The following is an 11,235-nucleotide window of genomic DNA, read 5'->3' on the forward strand; positions in this document are numbered from 1 at the left end:
TAGGGAAATGCATGGGATGCAAATGCAACTATTACATTAGCTTCCAATATTTACATGTCTTCGATCTTCATAATCATCATGGCCACCATCTTCCAATATTGATCATCCACTATACTAATATTTACAAATAAATATCCATGGCAAATAGGGATATATCTCATGGGGTGGGAACGAGCCATAAACAAAGCCCACTTTAAATTTGATAATTATTACAATCATTCAACACAAAATATCCTAGCATACACCTAGCAAATTGGGCTTGGGCTTTTGATCATCCTTCATGCATATTATCACATATCATACACCATCAATTAATTATCACAATAATTAATTGATCCAATATTATATATCTTGATCCAATCACTAACCGCCACGATTATAAACTAAATTAACAATGTATACAAACACCTTTGTCTACTTTCCAATTAATTTATTTATAACCGAATTTCTTGTAAATCATAATTTACTATAAATCATTAAAGTCCAACTTCAATTATTTATTTTATGAGAAAATGTTTGCAACTTTTGTAATTTTAAACTTAAGGGCCCAAAAGGACATTATTTTTCACCAAAAACATTTTGGCCCATTTAAAATTCACAAATATGTTAGCCATCCAATGGCCCAACAACTCAAGGCCCATGACACTTTGATATTTCAAAACACCTTTTCAAAACCCTAGTCGTCATCGCCGTCGTCAGAGCTCCGTCGCCGGATTCCGGCCAACCAAAAAAAAAATTTTATTTTTTTATTTTTCAATGGGGGGATTCGGGCAGCCCCTCGGGCTGCCCTAGCTGCCCGAAATGGGCAGCCCCAAAGATGGCCTTGATTTTTGTTGCAAAAACTCACCTCATACGGTTAGAAATCGATCTCAACATAATATCATGTATATGCTACACAAAAACTAGTACCCTTAGCTCTTGATACCATTTGAAAGGGATCGATTTTAGGTGTTCGAAATCGCAACGGAAGCTCAAGAATGTTTTCTAAACATGAAAACCGAAAATTTTATGAAAAACTTGAAAAATTCGAACACCATGTACTAGTGTGCAACATATACAAAAACACAAACTATGACATTCATTGGGTGTTTAGAAGTTTTACCTATCAACCTCTTGAGGTTGATGATGGCTCCAACTAAAGTGTAAACACTTTAGCTCTTGTGTGGCAAGAAAAATCTACAAGCTTACTCCTACCTCCAAAATTAAGCCCACCACCAACAAGGTAGATCCCCTCATATTTTGCACTAGAAAAATATGAGGATTTTTCTTTGAGAAGAGATTTGTTTCTCCAACAATTGAAGAACAAAAATGAGAGGAAAAATAAGAGAGAATTTCGGCCAAGGTGTGTAATTGGGAGAGTGAAGTGTGTTGTCTAGGTTGTGGGAAAAGTGAAAAAGTAGTCTTGCATGCCATGCAATATTTTAATCAAAAGTAATCCACACACCTTCATCTCCCAAGCATGCAAAACCTAGTGGGCTTGTAACATTTACAAAGGGACCATGGACTTTTAATTTAATTGTCTCAAACATATTTGAGCCCAATTAGACTTTACTTGATTTTACTCAAGCCCACTAGTTAAATAATTATTTCCAATTGGGCTCTACGAGGCCCAATGTTATTTAATTAATTCAACACTTGAATTAATTTAATTAGTTGGACTCTACTAGGCCCACTAGTGTTTAATTAATTCAACACTTCAATTAATTTAATTTAGTCCATAATAATGTTTATGAAAATCACAATTTTCAAATACATTATTCACTTGGCCTACTTTTAATTTAGGAACACTTTCATAAATTAAAAATTACATTTCTCCCATAGAAGTCTTACATCTATTTTTCTTTACGCTTATAAACTCATTTATAAGCCGTTCAACACATTGAACTATTTTAACTTCTCAACGGGATCTAGAAAGCTAGCACTTGTGTGGCCCTCAATGGTTCATTGATACAACTAGCCGTGGATTCACATCTCCATGTGATTCGGACTAAATATGTCCTTATATGAGCATACCCCAATTGCTCCATTCTTACTTATCAACTCCTTGATAACAAGAATGTCAGAACTCAAGTCTGATAGTACCCAACCAATCATGTTAAACGCCTAGCAGCATCGCTTACATGATTCCCTAGGTATCAAATGATAGTGCCTGCAAAAAACAATTCAATTATGGTTAGCGTACAGTACGGTCCCTTCAACTCATATATCCCGACCGATTCGACAACCATTGGTTTATCGAGAGTTGTCAATGAATCGATACTATGTGTCATGTCTTAGTTGCATCAATGGTGTAATCTAAGAAACCCCTTTCTTAATTACCACCATACTCTGATAAGAGATTTCAAACTACACATACATGAGAACACATAGGATATCCATACCCGAAGGTAAGCGGTGAATCCCCGACTACAATGCATCGACTCCTATATGTTTCAACATAACACCCAACCTTGCCACCTGATGACCCCTTGAGAGTCGGTAAACAAGTCAAAGTGTAATTCTAGCACATAGAGTCTCAATGTTGTCCCGGGTCATAAGGACTAATGGTGTACAACCATAAACTAGGACTTTTCCACTCGATAAGTGAGAACCACTTGGAAAGTCCTTTATGGAGGGTTGTTCAGTGCACTCTACAAGGAGCACCTATCTGCATGCTCGGACATCACAATGTCCCCTACCAATGAAACATGGTACTCACATCGCAGATACTAGTCTCGAACTCGAGCGGTCTATATCCTACTTAGTAGCGGCTGAATAGACTAGGAACCGTTTAGAATATACAGTATTACAAATATGAGTTTCATGATACTCATCATATGAGCATCTCATATTCTTTCTACTATTTGTTTATTCAAGGGCTTTATCTATGTAACTAGCATGGGTATACAGATAAAGAAGTGTCAAAATAATAATTTCAAATATTATTAAAATAAATACTGTTCATACATAGAGTTTAAACATGGATGGGAAAAAGAAGGCTGAATTTGTTAAGGGTTTGCATGAAAAAACCAAAGCCAACATTGAGAAGAAGAATGAGCAATATGCCAAACAAGCCAACAAGGGAAGAAAAAGGTGGTGTTTGAGAAGGGTGATTGGGCGTGGTTGCACTGGCGGAAGGAAAGGTTCCCCGAGAAGCAGCGTTCGAAGCTACTACCTAGGGGTGATGGACCATTTCAAGTCCTCAAGTGGATCAATGACGACGCCTACAAACTCGACCTGCCAGGTGAGTATAACGTCAGTTCTACTTTTAATGTCAATGATTTGTCGTTGTTTCATGTAGGTGATGAACAAGATTTGAGGACAAATCCTTTTCAAGAAGGGGAGGATGATGCGAACACGGTTGGTCTAGCCCCAAGGAAAGCATGGGAGCCTTTAGAGTTGCCAGAGGGACCAATTACGAGGGGATGTCTGAAGAGGTTCAAAGAAGCATTGAATGGGCTTATAAGAAATCAAGGAGGGCTTACGTGCAGGAAGCAAAGTTCCGAAGGGTTCGTGATGCATGAGAGTGAGTTCGGGAACCAAAGAAACATTATTCAAGCAGTCCAGAGCCTACACTGACCCCAGCACGAACCTGTACATGGCGTCCGTGTCCATTACAACCGAGAATGAAGAAATCCAGTTTATACACGGACCTATACATGGGGTCCGTGTCCTATACATCCGAAATGGAGAATTCCAGTGCCTACACGGACCCCTTTCCGGACCTCTACACGCGGTCCGTGTACCATGCGGTTTGGCGAGAATTTTTTCCTTCTTTAGAGTTTTAATTTGTTTGGTAACTAGATTTGATATCTTTGGGGATAAGTAAACATATTATGGACGAATTTTGACACATTATTCAGATTATCATTGATATTTTATCAAATTTTTAGAGTTTTTTCTCTCAAAACATTCAAAGCCTTGCTTTGTTCTTTAAATCAAACTTATCAAAGTTTTAACTTTGTGGAGTTCGTCGATCGTTCTTGTACGGATTGTCATAGGTTTGTTCTTTGAAGGTTCGTTCGAGTTTTCGATTGTTTCATTGTGATTATTTGTTGCTAAACTTATTATAGTTTAGAGGTGGAAATCACGGACACAATTGTGTCAAAAGATCGGGACAAAAACATCGATCCTTGTTCGTTATTGAATCGAGGGCGCGATTCCAAATAAATCGTGTTTGCTTTTCATTCGTACGAGGATTCATATCATCGGTCTTTTGTTCTTGTTTTCTTCCTCGCGGCGTTTGATATCTGTCTCCGCGCTCATTGCAGCACCCATCAAATCCGCAAAGATGTTTGGCTTGAATACTGCCAAAGCCGATTGAATCCTGTTGTTCAGTCCCTTCTTGAAGCGATGCATTTTCTATGTTTCATCAGAAATGATTGTTGGAACATAGGTTCCCAGATCGTTGAACTTTAAAGTGTATTCCACCACTATCATGTCTGGTGTCTGTTTGAAGTTTTCAAATTCTCCCAACTTTTGCAAACGAAACTCTGCTGGGTAATATTGTTTCAAAAATTCTCTTCTGAAAGTTTTCCATGTGATCTGTTCCACCTCAGCCAGGGATGGTGACATAGTTTCACACCATTTTCTTGCTCGATCCTCAAAAAATGGTGTCACAACCTCCACCTTCAATCCTTCAGGTACTTCTAGTAGGTGTAGTTGTGATTCGACATTCTTGAGCCAGTTATGGCTGACTTCTGGTTCTGGGTCCCATCGAAAGTTGGAACTCAATTCCTCCTGAAGGATTCATAATGGTATTTAATTCCACGCAGTTGTGGTTCCGGTGGCTGCTGGATGGCGTTGGCCAGGGGATTCACGATTCCTTGTAATTTGGCGGCTACAATGGTAGCTATTGCCATCATATCTTCCTTACTGAGATTTACCCTTGGGGGATTCTCATCCTCGTTTTGATTAACTCTTTTGTCATTTCGATTGTTTCTGGGTGGTCTGCCTGCCATTGCCTATAAACATATTAATTTATTTATTTTTAAATATTGCATAATCAAAGAAATATTTCATAAATTGTTGAAATTATTACAATCACTATTTTTTTTTTAAAAGAAAACCATTAATTCTAAGGATTCTGAATACAATCGATGCATGAACTAGGAATCATCACCCTACTCGTCTACAACTTCACCATCTCCTACTGCCTCATTAATTTCTTCTTCTTCAATAGGATTTTCTTCTTGGTTAGCTTCGAGTTCTTCTAAGAGCTTCTCCATATTGATCATGTTATTATGTAGCTGATCAATATGATTTTGCAACTGTGTGTTGTGGTGGTCAAGGTTGTTTACATGATCCTGAAACTCCTGTATTGTTGATTGGTTTACTTTTTCATCGATTTCTTGTTCGTCAATTCGTTCTTGAAGGCGGCGTCGTGTTTTGAGAAGGCTATCATCTCGGATTTGGAGTTTCAAAATCCTATCTTGCGCTTTGATCAACTCTTTCTTGGTGATCTCGTGCTGACGTTCCGATTCCATGTGATAAGCAGCATAGCATCTAACATCATTGTGCAGTATTTTCTCTTCCTCTCTGGCCTCACGAAGATCGTCCATCATGCACACGTTATTCCCATCTAACTAATAATTATCGCTCTCGAGTTTTTCATTTTTTTCTTTCAATGTTTTAATCTCTGTCTCCTTTTTTGAAGCTGTTTTTGAAATTCATTTATAATGCCTTGAAGATCCATGTTTGTTTCCTATAAAGATAAAAACTTTTTTGATAAGATACTCATCAAATTTTTCGAAAAAATGCAATGATTTAATGATAAAATAAGTTGATACACTTAATACTTTTTCAATCATATTTTTTTTATTACAATCCTACTACTAATCTAATATATCATCTCTCCTCCGTCGCTATCACTGTCGTCGCCGACCACTTCCATCGGTGCCTCCTCCTCCTCTGCCATGTTCTCTACCACCAGATGCAAGTAGTTGTTCTGGTCTTGAAGTCTATCCATGGTAGCGTGGAGCTTTGAAATATATCGCTCTTGCTTGGTGTTGAACTGGTATTGCCGCTGCCAAGCCTGAGTAGCGCTCTCTCTCTCTGTCTCTACTCTCTCAGCAGATCCTTGTTTAGTGAAGCTAATCGCGCGATGCGAGCGGAATCAGTCGGTATCTGTAGAAGTTGGCTCTCAGCCAAATCCAAATGATGAGTAAGTCGCTGCACGTCTGTCTCAAGTATGTCCCTAATCTCGCTAAGCTCCAGCTTCTCTAGTCTTTCCTTAGCCAGTTGCGCCTTCAAAGTCGCAATCTCCCTAGCCAGGTTATCTATCGTGAGCTGGCGCATACGAAGGGCAGCCTGAGCGCGAGTACGTGGAGCAGCCATTTCCTAGGATCAAATCGAGGTAAAATATCAGAATCGTATAAAGGACAGAAAGGCACAAATAATAGAAACAAAGCTGTCGTGGAATTTTCGATACTGAGAATTTTGCAGAACGATTGAAGGGATAGATTTTGAAGTTGTTCGAAACTTATGGAACAAATGAAAGTTGGACTCAGATTGGGATGCACTAGGCTTTTGCCAAAATTTGAGTTCGTCAAGTTTTGTCTGTCAAAATGCCAACGGGATTATGAACCTGGCAGCTCTGATACTACTTAAATGTCACGCCCCGTGTCCGAAGCGTCGGTGACATCCGACATTGTTTAACAATTACTTGAAAACAATTAAGCCTCGTATCGAAATGCAAAAAACCAGTCTTTTTTCATAAATTAAACATTGTCTTTACATTGACAAAAGAATAGAAATACATTGGAGTTGCAAATACGGAAACTGAACAAAAGAAAATAAAGTCTTGATTTCTTGTATCCTGATCGTCGACAACAAACCCAGAAGGCTTCCTGTTCCTCCTCATTCAGTTGTTCTTCATTTTTATCTGAAATTTGTAAGGGGTGAGTGTTTTGGGAAACACTTAACAAGTGGGGGGTCGATCGATTTCCAATGATACATATAGAACTTATTCTTTAAAACATTTCTTTAACAAACTTTCAAATCTTATTACTTTTAACTTATCATAATAGAAACGAATCAAATATGAGACATAAGTTAACAGATGATTTAGAGCACTTCAGAAACAGATCAGATCAATTCATAACAAACACAACACTGTTACTCATCTCATTTCCATGGTCAAATTGTCCTCAATATGTTAGTCCTCTAAGGGGTGAGGCCAGAACACGGTTTTATACCCACCGATAGGGGCCAGACAGAACATGGTTTAATACCCACCAATGGGGGCCAGACAAAACATGGTTTTATACCCACCAATGGGGGCCAGACAGAATTACAATTCTCGTCTCATTTCAAATCAATTAGTAACAGTACAACAAAGAATTCAAATTTACCAGACAGAACTTATCAGAGTTTCAGATATCAGAATTTCAGACGGATTCAGCGGAGTCAAAGAATTTCGAATAACAAACAGGGCATATCATCGATCGAAAATTTTAAAAGATTAGACTGAGATTTTCGAAAAAATGAGGACACACACATGCATGTCATGATATTTATTATATTCAACGTTCAAAATACAAGAAATTACATAACAAAAACGCACTTACAGTGTTTTGAAGATAGGTTCGAAATTTTCAGCTTCTTGAACAAATTTTCCTCCTGGAATTTTTGCAGTACTTCGACATAGAATTGTAACACTAGACCGCGCAAAGTTTCCTTCCTAGCTTTGGCTAATTTCTTTGGGACGATTTATGGAGGGGAGAAAATTGAATTTTTGAGGTGTTTTTTGGAGTGTTTTTCCTTAAACCATGGTGAGGTATTTATAGGACAATCATGGCTTTTCACCTAGCCCCTTGGCCGAATTCTTGAGGTCCAAGATGTTAGAGTAGGTGCCCGTCGAGCCAAGTGTTGGCCGAGTGTTCACAATGAAACTCTATGTATAAGCAATCTTTATTTTAATAATATTTGAAATCATTATTTTGGCACATCTTTATCTGTATACCCATGCTAGTTGCATAGATAAAGCCCTTGAATATACAAATAGTAGAAAGAATATGAGATGCTCATATGATGAGTATCATGAAACTAATATTCAGAATACTGTATATTCTAAACAGTTCCTAGTCGATTCAGCCGCCGCTAAGAAGGATATAGGCCGCTCGAGTTCGAGACTAGTATCTGCGATGTGAGTACCATGTTTCATTGGTAGGGGGCATTGTAATGTCCGAACATGCAGATAGGTGCTCCTGGTAGAGTGCACTGAACAACCCTCCATAAAGGACTTTCCAAGTGGTTCTCACTTATCGAGTGGAAACGTCCGAGTTTATGGTTGTACACCATTATTCCTTATGACCCGGGACAACATTGAGACTCTATGTGCTAGCATTACACTTTGCCTTGTTTACCGACTCTCATGGGGTCATCAGGTGGCAAGGTTGGGTGATTTGGTGAAACATATAGGAGTCGATGCATTGTAGTCTGGGATTCACAGCTTAACTTCGGGTATGGATATCCTATTTGTATGTAGTTTGAAATCTCTGATCAAAANTGACGTTCTTGTTATCAAGGAGTTGATAAGTAAGAATGGAGCAATTGGGGTATGCTCAAATAAGGACATGTTTAGTCCGAATCACATGGAGATGTGAACCCACGGCTAGTTGTATCAATGAACCATTGAGGGCCACACAAGTACTAGCTTTCTAGATCCCGTTGAGAAGTAAAATAGTTCAATGTGTTGAACGGCTTATAAAGGAGTTGATAAGCATAAAGAAAAATAGAAGTACGACTTCTATGAGTGAAATGTAACTTTTAATTTGTGGAAGTGTTCTTAAATGAAAAGTTGGCCAAATAAATAATGTATTTGAAAATTGTGATTTTGATAAACATTATTATGTACTAAATTAAATTAATTCAAAGTGTTGAATTAATTAAACACTAGTGGACCTAGTAGAGTCCAAATAATTAAATTAATTCAATTGTTGAATTAAGTAAATAACATTGGGCCTTGTAGGACCCAATTGTAAATAATTATTCAACTAGTGGGCTTGAGTTAAATCAATTAAAGTTTAAATGGTCTCAAACGTGTTTGAGATATTTAAATAAAAGTCCATGGGCATTGTAATTGTTACAAACCCAAATAGAATGCATGCATGGGAAGTGAAGAGTTGGGAGACAACTTTTTCAATATCCAAGGCATGGCATGCACATGCCTAGTCTAACTTTTTCAACAACCAAGAAAACTCTGCTCCCTCCTCTCTAGACTCACTTTGGCCTAAATATTGAGCATTTTCCCTTCAATTTTTCTCTTCATTTTTGGTTGAAGAAAACATACTCTTCCCAAAGAAAAATGCCATACATTTTCTAGTCCAAGTGTAAGGTGGATCTTCCTAGTTAGTGGTGGGCTTGATTTTGAAGGAAGGAATCAAGAACAAGGAGGGCTTGTAGATTTGTCTTGCCTTTGAAGAACCAAGTTGTTTACAACTTGGTTGGAGCCATTACATCAATCTTAGAGTTTGATAGGTATATTTTTCTTAACACCCTATGTACGACATTTTGGTGTTTTTGTATTTGCTACACATTATAGAAATGAGGAGCTCGGTTTTCTTGATGAAAAACAAATTTTGAAACTTCCGTTGCGCACTTGGGCACCTTATTCGATCTCCTTTCAAGTGGTATCATGAGATAAGGATACTATTTTGTGTAGCATATACATAATATTATATTGAGGGCAATTTCTAACCGCATGATATGAATTTCTGCAACAAAAATCAAGGACAAGAAAATGTGATTTTCAGGCAGCATGTTGCTGCCCATTTCGGGCAGCTCGGGCTGCCCGAGGGGATGCCCATTTCGGGCAGCAAGGACAGCCCGAGGGGCTGCCCGAACAGCCCATTGATTATAATAATAAAAAAAAAATTTTTGGCATGTTGGCCGGAATCCGGCGACGGAGCTCCGTCGATGGCAATGAAGACTAGGGTTTTTCAAAAGGTGTTTTGAAATATCAAAGTGTCATGGGCCTTGAGTTGTTGGGGCATTGGATGGCTAACATATTTGTGAAATTTAAATGGGCCCAAATGTTTTTGGCGAAAAATGAATTTTTTGGGCCCTTAAGTTTAAATTTACAAAAGGTTGCAAATATTTTTTCATTAAATAAATAATTGAAGTTGGACTTTAATTATTTATAATAAATGGTGATTTACAAGAAATTCGATTATAAATAAATTAATTAGAAAGTAGACAATACTTTGTTAATTTAGTTTATAATCGTGGCGGTTAGTGATTGGATCAAGATATATAATATTGGATCAATTAATTATTGTAATAATTAATTTATGGTGTATGATATGTGATATTATGCATGAAGGATGATCAAAAGCCCAAGCCCAATTTGCTAGGTGCATGCCAGGATATTTTGTGTTGAATGATTGTAAGATTTATCAAATTTAAAGTGAGCTTGGTTTATGGCCCGTTCCCACCCCATGAGATGTATCCCTATTTGCCATGGATATTTATTTGTAAATATTAGTATAGTGGAAGATCAAGATTGGAAGATGGTGGCCTTGATGATTATGAAGATCGAAGACATGTAAATATTGGAAGCATATGTAATAGTTGCATTTGCATCCCATTCATTTCCCTAGGATTGGACCTAGGCCCGTGTTTAGCTCACACGGTCCGTTAGTTTTGGGATGATTGATCATCCTTGTTTTGTTTACTGTTCATAATATATGCATGATATGTTATAAATAATGAGTATATGCGTTATTATTATGATAATAACAAAGTTTCATGAATCCGGCAAACATACGATCAAACATGGCGAGCTTTTAAATAAAATTAATGATGAGACCTTTCAAAATTAAAAAACCCTCATTTTGAATAAGATTCAAAATTAATATCAAGCCCGAAAAGGGGAATTATAAATTTGTTTATAATTTTCATGTCTTCCATCGACAATGGGTGCATGATGAACGCTACCCGTGCTCGGGGCTCGGCTCATATTATTGGGGGGGCCTTGGGTGCCGGAAAGCTGTGACATCCATTGACATGGTGATGTGAACTACGTGGAACTCCCATGATTTCGGCTCATATTATTGAGGGAACTCATGGCGACCGTCCATTAAGGTTCAATATCGATGGGTTAGGCTTGACACGTGAAGATGAACGACGTCATATTATTGGGTCCTAATCAAACGTGAGACAAAAGTTTACGTAGAGGGTTGCATGGAGATGCAATTGGAAACTACCTTTTAGGAATTGTGATTGGCTGATATTATTCGGGATCATAATTCGCTA

The sequence above is a fragment of the Primulina huaijiensis genome, chromosome 11, assembly GCF_012295235.1.
Source record: "Primulina huaijiensis isolate GDHJ02 chromosome 11, ASM1229523v2, whole genome shotgun sequence".
Lineage (NCBI taxonomy): Eukaryota > Viridiplantae > Streptophyta > Magnoliopsida > Lamiales > Gesneriaceae > Primulina > Primulina huaijiensis.